The 15508-nt window shown below is 35.2% G+C and overlaps 1 long non-coding RNA gene across 2 annotated transcripts in view; it reads left to right on the top strand.

Annotated features, from left to right (window-relative positions):
* The first annotated feature begins 410 nt into the window (after positions 1 to 410).
* Positions 411 to 15508, top strand: part of LOC128238765 (uncharacterized) — a 41275-nt gene continuing 26177 nt past the window's right edge. The window contains exon 1 of one of the 2 annotated variants that reach the window (XR_008261766.1): positions 411 to 621. This is a non-coding gene — a long non-coding RNA (uncharacterized LOC128238765). The remainder of the gene's footprint in view (positions 622 to 15508) is intronic. The other variant, XR_008261765.1, reaches the window with a different exon arrangement.

Below are 15508 nucleotides of genomic sequence, written 5' to 3'. Positions count from 1 at the left end.
AGTGAAACAACACATTCAAGTGTTTAAGGCAGCATCTCTCGTAGATTTCGCCTATCATCATAAACTGTAAGTGTATACAAGGCAACACTATACACCTCGGTAAGACTTGGGGCGACGGCGAATAAAACGTTGATGTAATATCGTAAATTCCCTTTTTTCATTAAGACATGTCGTAAGATGTTCGTAAAACATGTTTAACAAACAAAAACGCTGATGTTGTGATTATGGTCAATATCTTTCTCAATAGATTTCGATACTGTTGCATTTGGCTACATTTTCGAAAGCAGGAATCGGCAAATCTGGTTTTGTGTTCCTTGCGATACGTATTGTTCAGATCTGGCGGCTAAGCAAATCGGGATTATAATCATATAATTGTAGCGGCGTGCCATCACCGCAGTAGGCAACCAATCCTCCCATACATTCCATTCCGTCGAGTTGCCGGGTTCACTTCACATTGGAACTTTTGCTAGCGCAAACCACGCGGAATAACTTGACGTGACACATATTTGCAGACTTTTTCTGCCGGATACACACGGAACTTCCACACAATAAACATGAAAGTCGCACTTCAAATTTGTTTATTACTTATCAGTTGCTGTCTTATATCTGCATATTGGATAGGTAAGTGAATGTGTTGTTCGACATAATGTTAAGTTGTCATATTTCTTTAATATACAAAATATGTTTTCATCGCTTTATGATTTTAGAAAAATCGTCCTATCATGAAATCGATGAGTTATTTGGTCAATCAATGTTTTATAAATTTAAATGAAAAAAAATAAAAAAAGCTTTCGCAAACAAAATTCTCAATCAGCTGGGATTTGGAAAATTTTGGTAGGAAGTTCTCTACAGCCCCTTTCAACTGTACAAAGTGTTGATCAGTTAGACGAATAATCTGATTATAACCTTGGTTCCAACCCGTCGTCACGCATATGTTTTCAAAATATAAACCAAACCCTTATTTTTATTATCCTTCAACATCAGGTATTGTTCAAAGTTCTCAGAAACAGTCAAGTAAGGGCAAATAGTTCAACTCGTTCAATGTTTGATATCTATCAGTAGCCAATCGTATCAAATTCAGATAAGTTTACCAAAGGTTATCTTTAGGATAATATATACTTTAGAATGTTATACTGGTTAGAAATTAACAATGGATTTATATTGACCAAACAACACATATTTGGATACTGTTGAACAAAACCAAACTGATAACCAGCTGTACGGATTTGGCGGCATATTATTGTCCATTTTTCCCAAAAGTGTAAACTTTTGACGACTTACACTTGGCTATCTTCCAAAACAGACTTTGACATTTATCGCACGCTTCACCATGGTGAGTCGCTCATTAGTATGTAAATAACAGACTACTTCACCAGATTGAACGCCGTAACTTCGTTTTTGTGTGTCTTGGGGTCATTTGTACAGTGGACATTTATATAAAAATATATATCTAGTGCGCTCTTCTCGTTTTCGTTACACGGAAATGGCGATAATGATGAATACCGCGTCTGCCCTTCAGTTATGTCTCATAGCGACGTGTTAATGAATACAACATTAATTTAAGTAATAGAAACTTACTGCATTCTAGATAGTGTTTGTTAACAAATGGTTTTGCCGTAAGGGTAATTACAAACAATCAGCTGGATTGCAAATGTTCCAATCATCAGCGTCCAATGTCAAATCTTTGATAAATATTTTAGAGCATTGTTGCTATTAATTACGGGTTGACGATTCATACGCATATACCCTATATTAAAATGGAGATATGTTGCCAAATGTCCTCTTAATGATGATATAATAAAAAATATCGTATTAAGTCATTCCGGTCTGTTATAATTACACAGAGTCACCAATACTGTATGTATTATGTTTAATCGAATGACCTATATATCTTTTTAAATATTACCTTTCGTCAAAAATGTATGTTTTGTTTCAAGCATTGTGATCGTAGAGTATTAAAATTTATTTAGGATGACCTTCATTGAAAACATTGAAAATGAATTGTTATGGAATTTTAGTGTTCTTGTAGCAATGTGTGTTTCTCCTCGTGTGCATGCCAGGCCTTTATATTTCCACATGTGCATCCTAGTGTAACCGTTAGGTCTTTATCTTTCTACCTTTAAATTATGTCGCCTGCTAAGCTTGATACAATGTATGTGCATCCTAGTGAACTCGTTAGGCCTTCATATTTCCATTTTCAAACAAAGTCTTCTGCTGAGCTTAATACAATGTATGTTCATCCTAGTGAACCCGTTAGGCCTTCATATTTACATTTTCAAACAAAGTCTTCTGGTGAGCTTGATACAATGTATGTGCATCCTAGTGAACCCGTTAGGCCTTCATATTTCCATTTTCAAACAAAGTCTTCTGGTGAGCTTGATACAATGTATGTGCATCCTAGTGAACCCGTTAGGCCTTCATATTTCCATTTTCAAACAAAGTCTTCTGGTGAACTTGATACAATGTATGTTCAACCTAGTGAACCCGTTAGGCCTTCATATTTACATTTTCAAACAAAGTCTTCTGGTGAGCTTGATACAATGTATGTGCATCCTAGTGAACCCGTTAGGCCTTCATATTTCCATTTTCAAACAAAGTCTTCTGGTGAGCTTGATACAATGTATGTTCATCCTAGTGAACCCGTTAGGCCTTCATATTTCCATTTTCAAACAAAGTCTTCTGGTGAGCTTGATACAATGTATGTGCATCCTAGTGTACCCGTTAGGCCTTTATTTCCCACCTTCAAACAAGGTCATTTGGTGAGCTTGATACAATGTATGTGCCTCTTAGTGTACCCGTAGGGCCTTCATATTTTCATCCTCAAACAAAGTCTTCTGGTGAGCTTGATCCGATGTTTGTGTATCCTAGAGTACCCGTTAGGTCTTTATCTTTCCACCTTCAAATATGGTGTTTTGCTAGACTTGTACCAATGGTTTCAAATGTATTTAAATGACAGTCGATACATCGTACCTTTTAAGCAAGAAACACATATGATTTAATCATTATTTGAACATGAATGACCACGAATGGAATGTAGTATCAAATATATAAGTGCATAGGAAATCTTAAAGTGTTACTCTCTTTGTGATGTGTTCAAAATCAATGCTTCCGCGGTGACGACCCTGCAGCTATTCGTACTACATGTGTATTTAAAAAGAAATACCCAACAGTACACCGAATTAACTTTACTTCGAAATAAATTATTCCTTGCTTGTTTGGTCTTTGACTGGTGGTGCTAACATCTTCATGATAATTATGAAACAACAATGTTTTGCCGAGGCGGTTGTCCCAGTAGTTTCGATTTGAAATGAATTCTAAACATGCAGTTTGTTACTATTTTAATTTTGATTGTTTTGATGGTATACATGTCAGTGCGCGTTTATAGCTGTGGTTTTAAATGTTAAAATAAATCAGATTCGGCTGATGTACATGGGTTAATGTATATCAAGCATAAGACAATGCCTTACAGTTCATGTCGGAGCGAGGCCTTTCGTTCACTCAATATTTTCGTATTCAACTAAATCGCTATCGCTCCCATGAAATAAAGATTTTTTTATTTGTTTTATTTACGAGTTTTGACCTATATAATTGTATAAAACATGGAAATAATACCTCATAGAAAGTTCGCACTACACAGTCTTATCCTGATAGATGCAGGTCAATTGGAGATACACCTTTTCTATAGTATTGACTAACTGTTATAGGTTATTCGACCAGGTTAATAAAGCAAGTCCATGTTTGATGTGTTGTCATGATAGAGTCCACTTTGGTAAACGTGAACACGAGATTGGCGTACCTTTTAAAAGTTCAAAAAAGACATGCGCAATAGTTAAGTGTGAACGGTCAGCGACTTTCGTGTGTAGTGCATCTGTTCTTCCAGTAGATACCATAAATACCATATGCATGTAGTCAACCTACAGTGAATTCCTTTTTGTCGAAGTTAAGAAATAATCACCTTTTTTATATCACGATTTGAATACCAAATGTTTGTTATATTTACACAATAATTTGTTCCCCATTTCGTTGTTTATTTCATACACAATATTTTCACCGATTATTTGTTCGATTTACAACATAGTTTGTACCTTTTCATCGTATATTTTCAACATAATTTACTCACCATTTTATTGTATATTTTAATATAATTTATTTACCATTTTGTGGTATATTTTTGACATAATTTATTCACCATTTCGCTTCTTAACAATATAAGTTGTTTGCCATTGCTATATTTGTTGACAAAATATTATTTCTTTCACTTTCATTTTTTATTTACGACAAATCTTGTTTACAGTTTCAATTATTTGTTTGTTCATTGTATGAAAAAAAGTCCCCATTAAGGTAAAGTTAATTATGAATTATAGCTTTGTCACCATAAGGCTAAACAGTTCTTCGAATGGTAAAGACTATAATAATTTGCGCTGATATTGTAAAAGTGATAAAACGCGACAGAGACAATTTATACCCGGCATCAAAGCTATCAGAAGTATAACTAGTCGACAATCATTGTGTCATTGCCTTTTGATATCATATGATTTATTGTTGACGTGCAATCATCGCTCTTTGATTCTGAAAGAAATGGTGGAAATCTCGTGAGATTAATCTCTTCCTCGAGCTATTTTAAGAATTATATTGAATTTGATTTAGGTTTAGATTTTATATTCCGGGAAATTTAAATATTTTAACTGATTTACACGAGACCACAATATTAACGCTACCATTATGTAATAATGAAATTCATATCAGGAAATAATATTGAACTGGTCCAAATATACCTCCATTTATTGCTTCACTTCAATTAGAAAATGTCAATGCTGACAGAAATCTTTATGTGTATAATGCAATGAAATTAAAGAAATGATATATTTTGATGTTATAGGTTCAACTGACGCCATTAAAAGTTTAATTCTACAAGACATATTGCTGTGATCTTATGGCTGTGTGATTTACTTATGTAGCTTCTTTTGTACCTAGTGTATGTTGGTATGCATCGTATGTGTACTCATGGTCATTCTGCCTTGATGCATTTGTAAATAAACGCCAAAACTCTTTGATATAAAAGAGGCGACTTCCGATCTGTAAACGTCCGGTTTCTGACTATTACCTCTGCCTTTTAAATACTGTTTTGGGAAAGCAGGATGAGAAACGTGTTAGATGTCCTCAACCTTGCATATAACTTTTAGGGTATGCTGTTTCTTTTGTCATAGTTTAGCGTCATTGTAGTACGGGGCATCCAAATATTGACTACACAAATGCGCAGCAACGCCAGATTACATAAATATTAACTAAAGTGTATCGTGTTTTACAGTGCCAACAGCTTTTTCATAGTCTATCAAGACACAATGATGCTAGTATGCTGTTTGATATATTTTGAATCAAGAAATAAAGTATGGAAACACAGTCAAAAGTGCTACCACCATTATACATCCGCACGGGGCCTTGTTAGTGATATTATGTGATAATTATAATTTTTAATTATATTTCTTAGACAAACTTATAATGGGTTTAAATGATCACCCTACAAACTAATGAGTTCAATGGCTCAATTCGGCCGTTGATAAGGATACCTTAATGATCGACTTTAAAGTTAAATAAAAAAAAATTAAAGCTAAAAACACTTGACAATATAATAATCAGCAACATTTCAAAGAAAATATTTCTTTCACAAGTTATGTATTTCTTTCATATTAGATATTGATTTAACAATCACAGTACCTGTGAAAGCACAATCAAATGCATCAATGGTAACACTATTATTTATGTCATCGATTTCCTCCGCATTGAAACGACTCGAGTGAGGATTATTTGACATAACATTAAAATGTTCTACAAAGCTATCGAGATTTACATCTTTGTTGTTCATGATATGCTCACTCTTTGCTTATAAACATTATCTTAATATAGTTTATAAAAATAACCGAACCATGGGGAAGTTTGACTTTGCTATCTAGAAGAAAAAATATCTAAACATATTCATGTTTTTATATATATATCGCCTTTCAACAAATTTTATCACTATAAGTATCTATCATGTGTTTCCGGTACGGGTAGAAAATCCCACCCTCGGGCATGCAGCGTGCCCGATGGTCGGATTTTTCGATCCGGACCGAAAAAACATGATTGATATCTTTTCTTGCATACCTAAAATAATGTATTTGTGGAAAACATGACGTAGAAAACGCACTTTTGTACATTTCACCAAAAAGCGCGTGCGACGTTATGTACCGACGTCATTTAGCGCAGTAATTTTTAATATATATCGACGTCAAATAGTTCATTTAAAAATCGCGCTTTTGCGATTATTTTTTTTCAATTTTAATTAAAAGTATTGTATACTGATATGTTTGATTGTGCTTTAATGAAATTGCATAATATTCTTTTCTTCATAAACCATACAATAAAAGAAATAAGAAGTGGCGCGTTGATGCGCTTGACTCATCTTACATGGGGTAGTAAGATGATTTTTTCCAGCACCGGTCACATGACCGGAAACACACGCCTGGTATGCAAGAAAATCTCATCAAACATATCTTTACTGTCATTTAATTGTTAAACAGCAATTCCTTCGTAAACTATCGCCCAGACTATAAGCTCGTATGTTAGCATTTTCTAGTTAAGGTGAACAAATCAGTCTCCACATAATATAATACAAAAATGCAGGGTAAATCACCCTGCATTTTTGCTAGTGTTATTGCGGAAACTGACAAGTATTGTCTTAAATAACGAAATGATAAGCACATGAGTAGTGAGTTGTTATGACTATACGTTATTGAATATATATCGTGTCTTCGTTCTGAATTTTAGTTTATCACACTTCCGTATGCGAAGTGATTACGTTTTATAGATCAGATAAGATCTTAAATCTAAAATAGACACCGACCTTTACTACAGCATCAAATATTGATGGTTATTCCATAGGGCTCACAAAACGTCAATACATTTCAAGTATATTCAACTCTTTCAATGCTTCATTTCTGTAAGAGCATCGTCCATTGTTCCTTACGAAATGACCTGTTCACGCCTTATTGTTCGCACTGGACGTTCAACCAGTGCGAACATTGACATTAAGCGTATGCATCCTAAGGCTGATATACTTATTATTATGTAAATGTCTGGAATATTCCCCAGATTGGCGCCTAAGCTTCGTTTTAGTTTATCTGGGGATCATTACTACCAGGTACAGTAGACAGTCATAAAGAGTTCTCGTGTTCCCGTGTCTGTTACACGGTAATGGCGAGAACGATGTATACTGTATCTGCCATTCAGGTATATTTCATATAGCGCCCTTAATGCAAAAATAAACATTCATTGCGGTGATAGTAACTAATAGTAACTAATTGCTTTCTATGAAATATTATTTTTACAAATGCAGTCTCCATAAAGTCTCCGTAAGCAGTCAAATCGATTAAAGCCAACCAAGGTGATGTCATGTTCCAATCTATATCATTACATTGTTAATTATTAGAGCAAATATAGGCTTGGTTGTTATCAATGACCGAACAACGCTCTCGTTTATAGATACGCACATTATCTATTTGGAACGGATAAACAGGATTCCAATCTTGGCGCATTGTTTAAAACTATTGAATATTTCCATATTTAAACATGAAAAAGCGCGAGTTTCAGCGTTACTTTTCGTCTTTTCTCGTCTGCAGAGTACTCACGATTTCAATAATTCAGGAGCAGAAGAAAATTTGTAAATTGTTCATATTTATCATATGTTCACTTCACTACTTCAAATGCCTAGAGTGTACCGTGCAGACAGCTCATCTAGGAATGTTTGTAAGGTTTTGTTGCATGCATGAAGTTTTACATCCATAACCATTCCCGATGGTCTCTTTTACCAACCCATGACGGTATCCCAAACACACATAACAACATTATTTTGATTTATACAATGTTTATTTCACTAAATATTTTTCAATTTCCATATATATCAAGTTTGTGCATACTCAAATGATTTACTCTGGCACTTGTGAGGAATAGACAAGCGATTAATTGATATACAGTTGAACACCTTTAATTCGAAATCGTAGGGACCCAAACAAAATGTTTGTACGTATATATGCACAAAGCAACACAATGACTGAAGAAAGTTTCTGGTTTGGTTTCATTTGAAAGTGTAACGTCTGTAGCAATAGAAAATGTACTAATTTTATCGAAAATAATATAGCAAACAAGTCAGTTTGGCCTTCAAAGATTGAAAATAGCAAAATTTGTCATTTTATGTTCGATTTCAGTTTAAAAAAAGAGCAAATATACTTACTGTTTTACTTCATGTATCTTTGACTTTGGTCAGTGATCTTACAATCTAATAACCAGCAAGCAATTTCATTTTAAAGTTTATCAAAATGACATTGTCACCAGACAACAAAATTAACGATATGGTCAATGGGGCTATCAGAGACCTAGCTTGTCCGTGGGTCGGATTTCGTATACACTAATACCATATTCTATACGCGAGGCATTTTTTATCGTACGATTCAGTTAGTACTGATGATAGTTGCTCTTCGATTCTGAAACCATTAGTGGAAATTTAAAGCCTGAGAGATTAATCTCCCGACGTAATTGTTCCCGATTCTATTTTCAGAAATGTGTTATAGGATTTTGAGTAAGATTTTATATTTCAGGAAGCTCTAAAGCCAAATGAATTGTTCGAGATAAAATGTTTACGCTTTTAATTCGACTTTTATCGATATTGTAACAGCTATTTAATTTTTACTACATTAGAAATTCAACGAAACAAAAATGATTACTACAATCGGTTCCTCTATCGAATATTTTTGGATCTCTTGAATTATCTAATCATTTTTTTCTGAACCAAATTATATGATTATTTCTTCGGATTCTTTGTAATTTTATAAACTGGCTTAACCCACTCAAGTGGACTGCTTTCTTCACTGGCCGCTAAAAGACTATTGCCTTAACATTTGTTGGTAAATATATGTTAATTGTTATGTTATGTTTGGTTTATTGTTTAGTGACATTGTGTGGTTCTTCTTGTGTGACTGTTTAGCTTTGATATGTACTCCTTCAGCTGAGACCATCGTTACAGGCTCGTTTCTGTAGTTTCCAAAATGTATTGATTATGCATGTCGATAATTTTTCCTAAGTCAAATTATCTAATCATTAATAAGCGTTCAATTAAGGTGTCTTAACAATCCCGTTCACACTTTCTGATTAGCACAACCTGCAATCTTGAGTTGACATTTTTAAATGTGGTTGTTAAGACGAGTATTGACATACAGTAGGTTTCCTGAATGTTGTCTTAAACCTTTTAAACCATAAGAATTTTTCAACGCTTCATACTACAAACTGAATTATATTATAAAGTCTACAGATGTTAAAAAGAAAACAAAACGCACAAAAGTAATACAAATGAAGCCGTTAACGATTCACCATAGTAGCACTATTTATTTTACAACCAAATCAAAACCCGTGTGTGTATTGAAAATCTCCAAGTAGTTTTCATTATATTTTGTTAGTTTTTGTAGTTTGTTCATTCAAGTCTCATCAGAAACAAGGCTAGCTCTCAATGTGAGTTGGTTCATCCAAGTCTCAGCAGAAACAAGGCTAGCGCTCAATGGTAGTTGGTTCATCCAGGTCTCAGCAGAAACATGGCTAGCGCTCAATGGTGGTTGGTTCATCCAGTTCACAGCAGAAACAAGGCTAGCATTCAATGGTAGTTGGTTAATCCAAGTCTCAGCAGAAACAAGGCTAACGCTCAATGGTAGATGGTTCATTCAAGTCTCAGCAGAAACAAGGCTAGCGCTCAATGGCAGTTGGTTCATCCAGGTCTCAGCAGAAACAAGGCTAGCGCTCAATGGTAGTTGGTTCATCCAAGTCTCAGCAGAAACAAGGCTAGCGCTGAGTGGTATTTGGTTCATCCAGGTCTCAGCAGAAACAAGGCTAGCGCTCAATGGTAGTTGGTTCATCCAAGTCTCAGCAGAAACAAGGCTAGCGCTCAATGGTAGTTGGTTCATCCAAGTCTCAGCAGAAACAAGGCTAGCGCTCAATGGTAGTTGGTTCATCCAAGTCTCAGCAGAAATAAGGCTAGCGCTCAATGGTAGTTGGTTCATCCAAGTCTCAGCCTAAACAAGGCTAGCGCTCAGTGTGAGTTGGTTCATCCAAGTCTCAGCATAAACAAGGCTAGCGCTCAATGGTAGTTGGTTCATCCAAGTCTCAGCATAAACAAGGCTAGCGCTCAATGGTAGCTGGTTCTTCAAAGACTAAACAAAAACTAAGCTAGCGCTCAGTGGTAGTTGGTTCATCCAGGTCTCAGCATAAACAAGGCTAGCGCTCAGTAGTAGTTGGTTCATCCAAGTCTCAGCATAAACAAGTCTAGCCCTCAATGGTAGTTGATTCATCAAAATCTCAGCATAAACAAGGCTAGCGCTCAATGGTAGTTGGTTAATCCAAGTCTCAGCAGAAACAAGGCTAGCGCTCAATGGTAGTTGGTTCATCAAAATCTCAGCATAAACAAGGCTAGCACTCAATGGTAGTTGGTTCATTCAAGTCTCAGCATAAACAAGGCTAGCGCTCAGTGTGAGTTGGTTCATCCAAGTCTCAGCATAAACAAGGCTAGCGCTCAGTGGTAGTTGTTTCATCAAAGTCTCAGCATAAACAAGGCTAGCGCTCAGTGGTAGTTGGTTCATCCAAGTCTCAGCAGAAACAAGGCTAGCGCTCAGTGGTAGTATGTTTTTCCAAGTCTCGGCATAAACAAGGCTAGCACTCAATGGTAGTTGGTTAATCCATGTCTCAGCATAAACAAGTCTAGCGCTCAATGGTAGTTGATTCATCAAAATCTCAGCATAAACAAGGCTAGCACTCAATGGTAGTTGGTTCATCCAAGTCTCAGAATAAACAAGGCTAGCGCTCAGTGTGAGTTGGTTCATCCAAGTCTCAGCATAAACAAGGCTAGCGCTGAGTGCTAGTTGTTTCATCAAAGTCTCAGCATAAACAAGGCTAGCGCTCAGTGGTAGTTGGTTCATCCAAGTCTCAGCATAAACAAGGCTAGCGCTCAGTGGTAGTATGTTTTTCCAAGTCTCGGCATAAACAAGGTTAGCGCTCAATGGTTATTGTTTCATCAAAGTCTCAGCATAAACAAGGCTAGCGCTCAGTGGTAGTTGCTTCATCCAAGTCTCAGCAGAAACAAGGCTAGCGCTCAGTGGTAGTATGTTTTTCCAAGTCTCGGCATAAACAAGGTTAGCGCTCAATGGTTATTGTTTCATCAAAGTCTCAGCATAAACAAGGCTAGCGCTCAGTGGTAGTTGCTTCATCCAAGTCTCAGCAGAAACAAGGCTAGCGCTCAGTGGTAGTATGTTTTTCCAAGTCTCAGCATAAACAAGATTAGCGCTCAATGGTAGTTGGTTCATCCAAGTCTCAGCATAAACAAGGCTAGCGCTCAGTGTGAGTTGGTTCATCCAAGTCTCAGCAGAAACAAGGCTAGCGCTCAGTGGTAGTTGGTTCATCCAAGTCTCAGCAAAAACAGGGCTAGCACTCAATGGTAGTTTGTTCATCCAAGTTTCAGCATAAACAAGGCTAGCGATCAGTGGTAGATGGTTCATTCAAGTCTCAGCATAAGCAAGGCTAACGATCAGTGGTAGATGGTTCATTCAAGTCTCAGCATAAACAAGGTTAGTGCTAAGTGGTAGTTGTTTCATCAAAGGATAAACAGAAACTAGGCTAGCGCTCAGCGGTAGTTGGTTCATCCAAGTCCCAGCAGCAACAAGATTAGCACTTAGTGGTAGTTGGTTCTTCAAAGACTGAACAGAAACTAGGCTAACGCTCAATGGTAGCTGGTTCTTCAAAGATTAAACAGAAACAAAGCCAGCGCTCAGTGGTAGCTGATTCTTCAAAGACTAAACATAATAATGTCTTGGCCGTGCTGTGTTTGTTCTTTAAAAACGTGCTAATGCTTTTCGTTATTTCCTTTCCTGAAATATTAATCGGAAGTGAGCAACTGCATCATTATATTATGACAGGAAAGTCCTTGCTTTTACCTTACATTATAACAGCGGGAATATATTCTTGAAGAAATCCCTGTTGGAATCACAAATTACATCCAAATTATGAAATTACAATCTCGGTTTGATATAAACATGATCTTGTCAAAGAAGTTGAGCCAAGCAGAGAAACGATCATTGGATACCATCAGAAGTTTGGAATCTTAGAGTTACATATTTGTAAAAAATATGGCAGTCATAGGGCTTGTTTGATGTATTGTAAATATTGTCTGATTGTTAAAAGATACATTAAAAGTACAACTAAGTCTAGCATTTTGCTGGTAAGTTAGCTGAACACAAAAATCCTGGTTATAAATCTACAATTGTGGTAATGTAAATTTGTTTTCTATATTGAGGGTAAATATTGATGACAAAACAACTTTAAATCAGTTCTTGCGTTTAATGTTTATCTGATGTTTTTGTGGTGTACCAGTGCTGGTGTTTCAGACATGGCTGAGTATTCATATATATCATCGACGGTAGCCTTATTAATTACATTGAGTCATTTTCCAACATGTCGATTACCTTAAGTGCTTAAAGTAAAAAAAACAACAACAAATGTAAAAGCGTTTTAAACATGAATGTTTGTATTTTCAATAAAATCAACGACACTATTTTATATCATATGACCAGTTAGAAAATAAGTGTATGGCCGTACAGTAAAAACCTAACAAAATATTGTAAACTTGGCAAATTGTTATAGAGAAGTGCTTATATTTGCTATGATTAGTTATCTTTATGTCGTGGAACACCTGACTGCGTTATATTTTGCTCTAATCAGAAATAAAAAAGTCCTGTTTATATCAAGAAAATGACTTTTTAGTTTTATTCCAGGAGAAGGCGTTGTAAATAGTATTTTAGCCCTTATGTTTTTGTATTGCTCGATGTCTAAATTGTGAAACTAGAAAGGAATCATGTTTTGCTATTATATAGTGTCACTTGAAACGCTTCTTAGTTCCAGGGTTTAACCATGTACAACCATGTATATTTAAATTGTATATAATATCCATGTACAACCATGTATATTTAGATTGTATATAATATCCATGTACAACCTTGTATATTTAAATTGTATATAATAACCATGTATTACCTTGTATATTTAAATTGTATATAATTTCCATGTACAACCATGTATATTTAAATTGTATATAATAACCATGTATAACCTTGTATATTTAAATTGTATATAATAACCATGTATAACCTTGTATATTATATTGAGTGTATTCTGCCAAGGCGTTATCCTAACATTTACCAATGGATATTTGGATGTTTGGCAATGTGCTGTCTTCTGGTGGTGTGTGTCTCTCGTTTTGAGTTTGTTTGGCTTCGATCCTTGTGCTTAAACATGATCTTCGTTACATTTTAGGCTACCGGGAGTGTCTCTGTAGTTAACAATGCTCAAGTAACCCAAACAAACAACAGAAAAAACAACAACAATATCAATCAATCAATCAATCAATCAATCAATCAATCAATCAATCAATCAATCAATCTCTTTATTGACTGAAATTGAAGAAATTTACCATTCAGAGTTAAAATTCAACTTGAAAATAATTTCCATGACAAAAAATGTAATCGTCACGTTTTAAACGTCTAGTGTCGTTTCAAATGACAATTAGTATCATACAACGCCTTTGGTTAGTTATCGCGTTTCAGTCATTGTTATGCAAATCAATTTAAATTACAACATTTGCCTTCTTATGAACATTTTAGAACACAATGCATGTGGGCATTATGCGTGCGATATGATGCTAGAACATACTTAGCTTAAGGTCAAGAATGAACTAGAAGCTTTAACATTTTTCCCCATTATCAAACGGTTGTCTTTACCAGTACGTGTATGGTTGAAATTTATGGAAATCTACCAGTACGACATTTGCCACTTATCGTCTGCTATGTAAATATCATTTACATTCGACAGATTGCACGCCATAGCGTCCTTTGTTTGTTTTGATTTCATTAGTACACGAGACAGACGTATCGAGATCTCCCTTTTGCAATTATACCAGATTTAGATTTGTACAACAAGGCAATAACGCGAGTGATGACTAAAGCTGTGTCCTTTCTAAGATATCTTAAAGGTTGCTAGACATTCAATCAATCCGTTTTGAAAACACTATATATCTTTAGATTTTCACTGTGTTGATATTGCGATAGGTTGATCAGCCTTTGAAAACTATCTGTGAAAAATAAATTTATGTTCATAAGTGAAGAAAGATCATTAAATCTGACAAAAATAAGTTTGAGTTACATTTCTTGTCACCAAAGAACCTATTGTTGCTGAGAGTAACTTGAAAGTTTTAAAGCTGATATCGTAAACTGTTTTCAAGTCATTAAGATTTTTTTTAACATATGCGGATTGTCAGACAGACGGTCAGACGGACGGGCTGATTAATTTAGGGTACCCATAAATTATTGTGGGGCCCTCAGGAATAGTTGTAACGATTGCATTCATATTCTGTTTTCGAGTACAGTGTATTGCAGTAAAAGAAAAGATAGCTGAAGCCGATCACATTTCTTAAAATTACCTCGGGAATAGATCTGCAGATCTGCAGAAGATTTATATCATGAGCTTCAAATTTCCACTTATGCTTTTAGAAACAAAGAGCATCTTTCGTCAGTACATAAAATGTATTACAGCTAAAAGCGTAAATGCGAACATTTTGTTATAAATCATACTGATAGACACCACACTTCTCCTTCTAGTGTACCTTGGGATATCACTATGACTGTCGACTATTTGCCAATCTATTGTAATTGTTTTAAATACAGAGGATATCATTTTCGAGTTTACTAATTTATGCGGCGAATAGCGAAAATGCGTCCAGCAACATGGCGCATTGTTAACTACGTTGTTATTACTTTAACTAAGTTCTGAACTATCAGCCAAATGTAATTCAAAAGTTGTAACGTTAGGGATATAATATTTTGTTCCTGACACATGAATTCTAATTAAAAACTACACTACATTTCTGAATGTTGAATTACGATCAACTATTGTAGACAAATAGTCTCACGAGCGTTATGTTTTCTACAACGCTTTTAGAACCAAAGAGCAATTGATTAGTACAAAATAAAACGCCTCCATAGACAAATGCATAACGTGTTCAATCATTCAAAGGCACACTGGGTAATTACACTGTATAAGATTATATCATTTAAAGGCACACTGTGTAGTTACACTGAATAAGATTCTATTATTCAAAGTCACTGCTAGATATACTGTATAAGATGCAATCATTCAAAGGCACAATGGTAGCTACATTGTATAAGATTCAATCATTCAAAGGCACAATGCTAGATACACTGTATAAGATTCAATCATTCAAAGGCACAATGCTAGATACACTGTATAAGATTCAATCATTCAAGGCACAATGCCAGATACACTGTATAAGATTCAATCATTCAAAGGCACAATGCTAGATACACTGTATAAGTTTCAATCATTCAAAGGCACAATGGTAGTTACATTGTATAAGATTCAATTATTCAAA

The sequence above is a fragment of the Mya arenaria genome, chromosome 6 (assembly GCF_026914265.1).
Source record: "Mya arenaria isolate MELC-2E11 chromosome 6, ASM2691426v1".
NCBI classification, from domain to species: domain Eukaryota; kingdom Metazoa; phylum Mollusca; class Bivalvia; order Myida; family Myidae; genus Mya; species Mya arenaria.
This window is presented reverse-complemented; position numbering and strand designations above follow the sequence as displayed.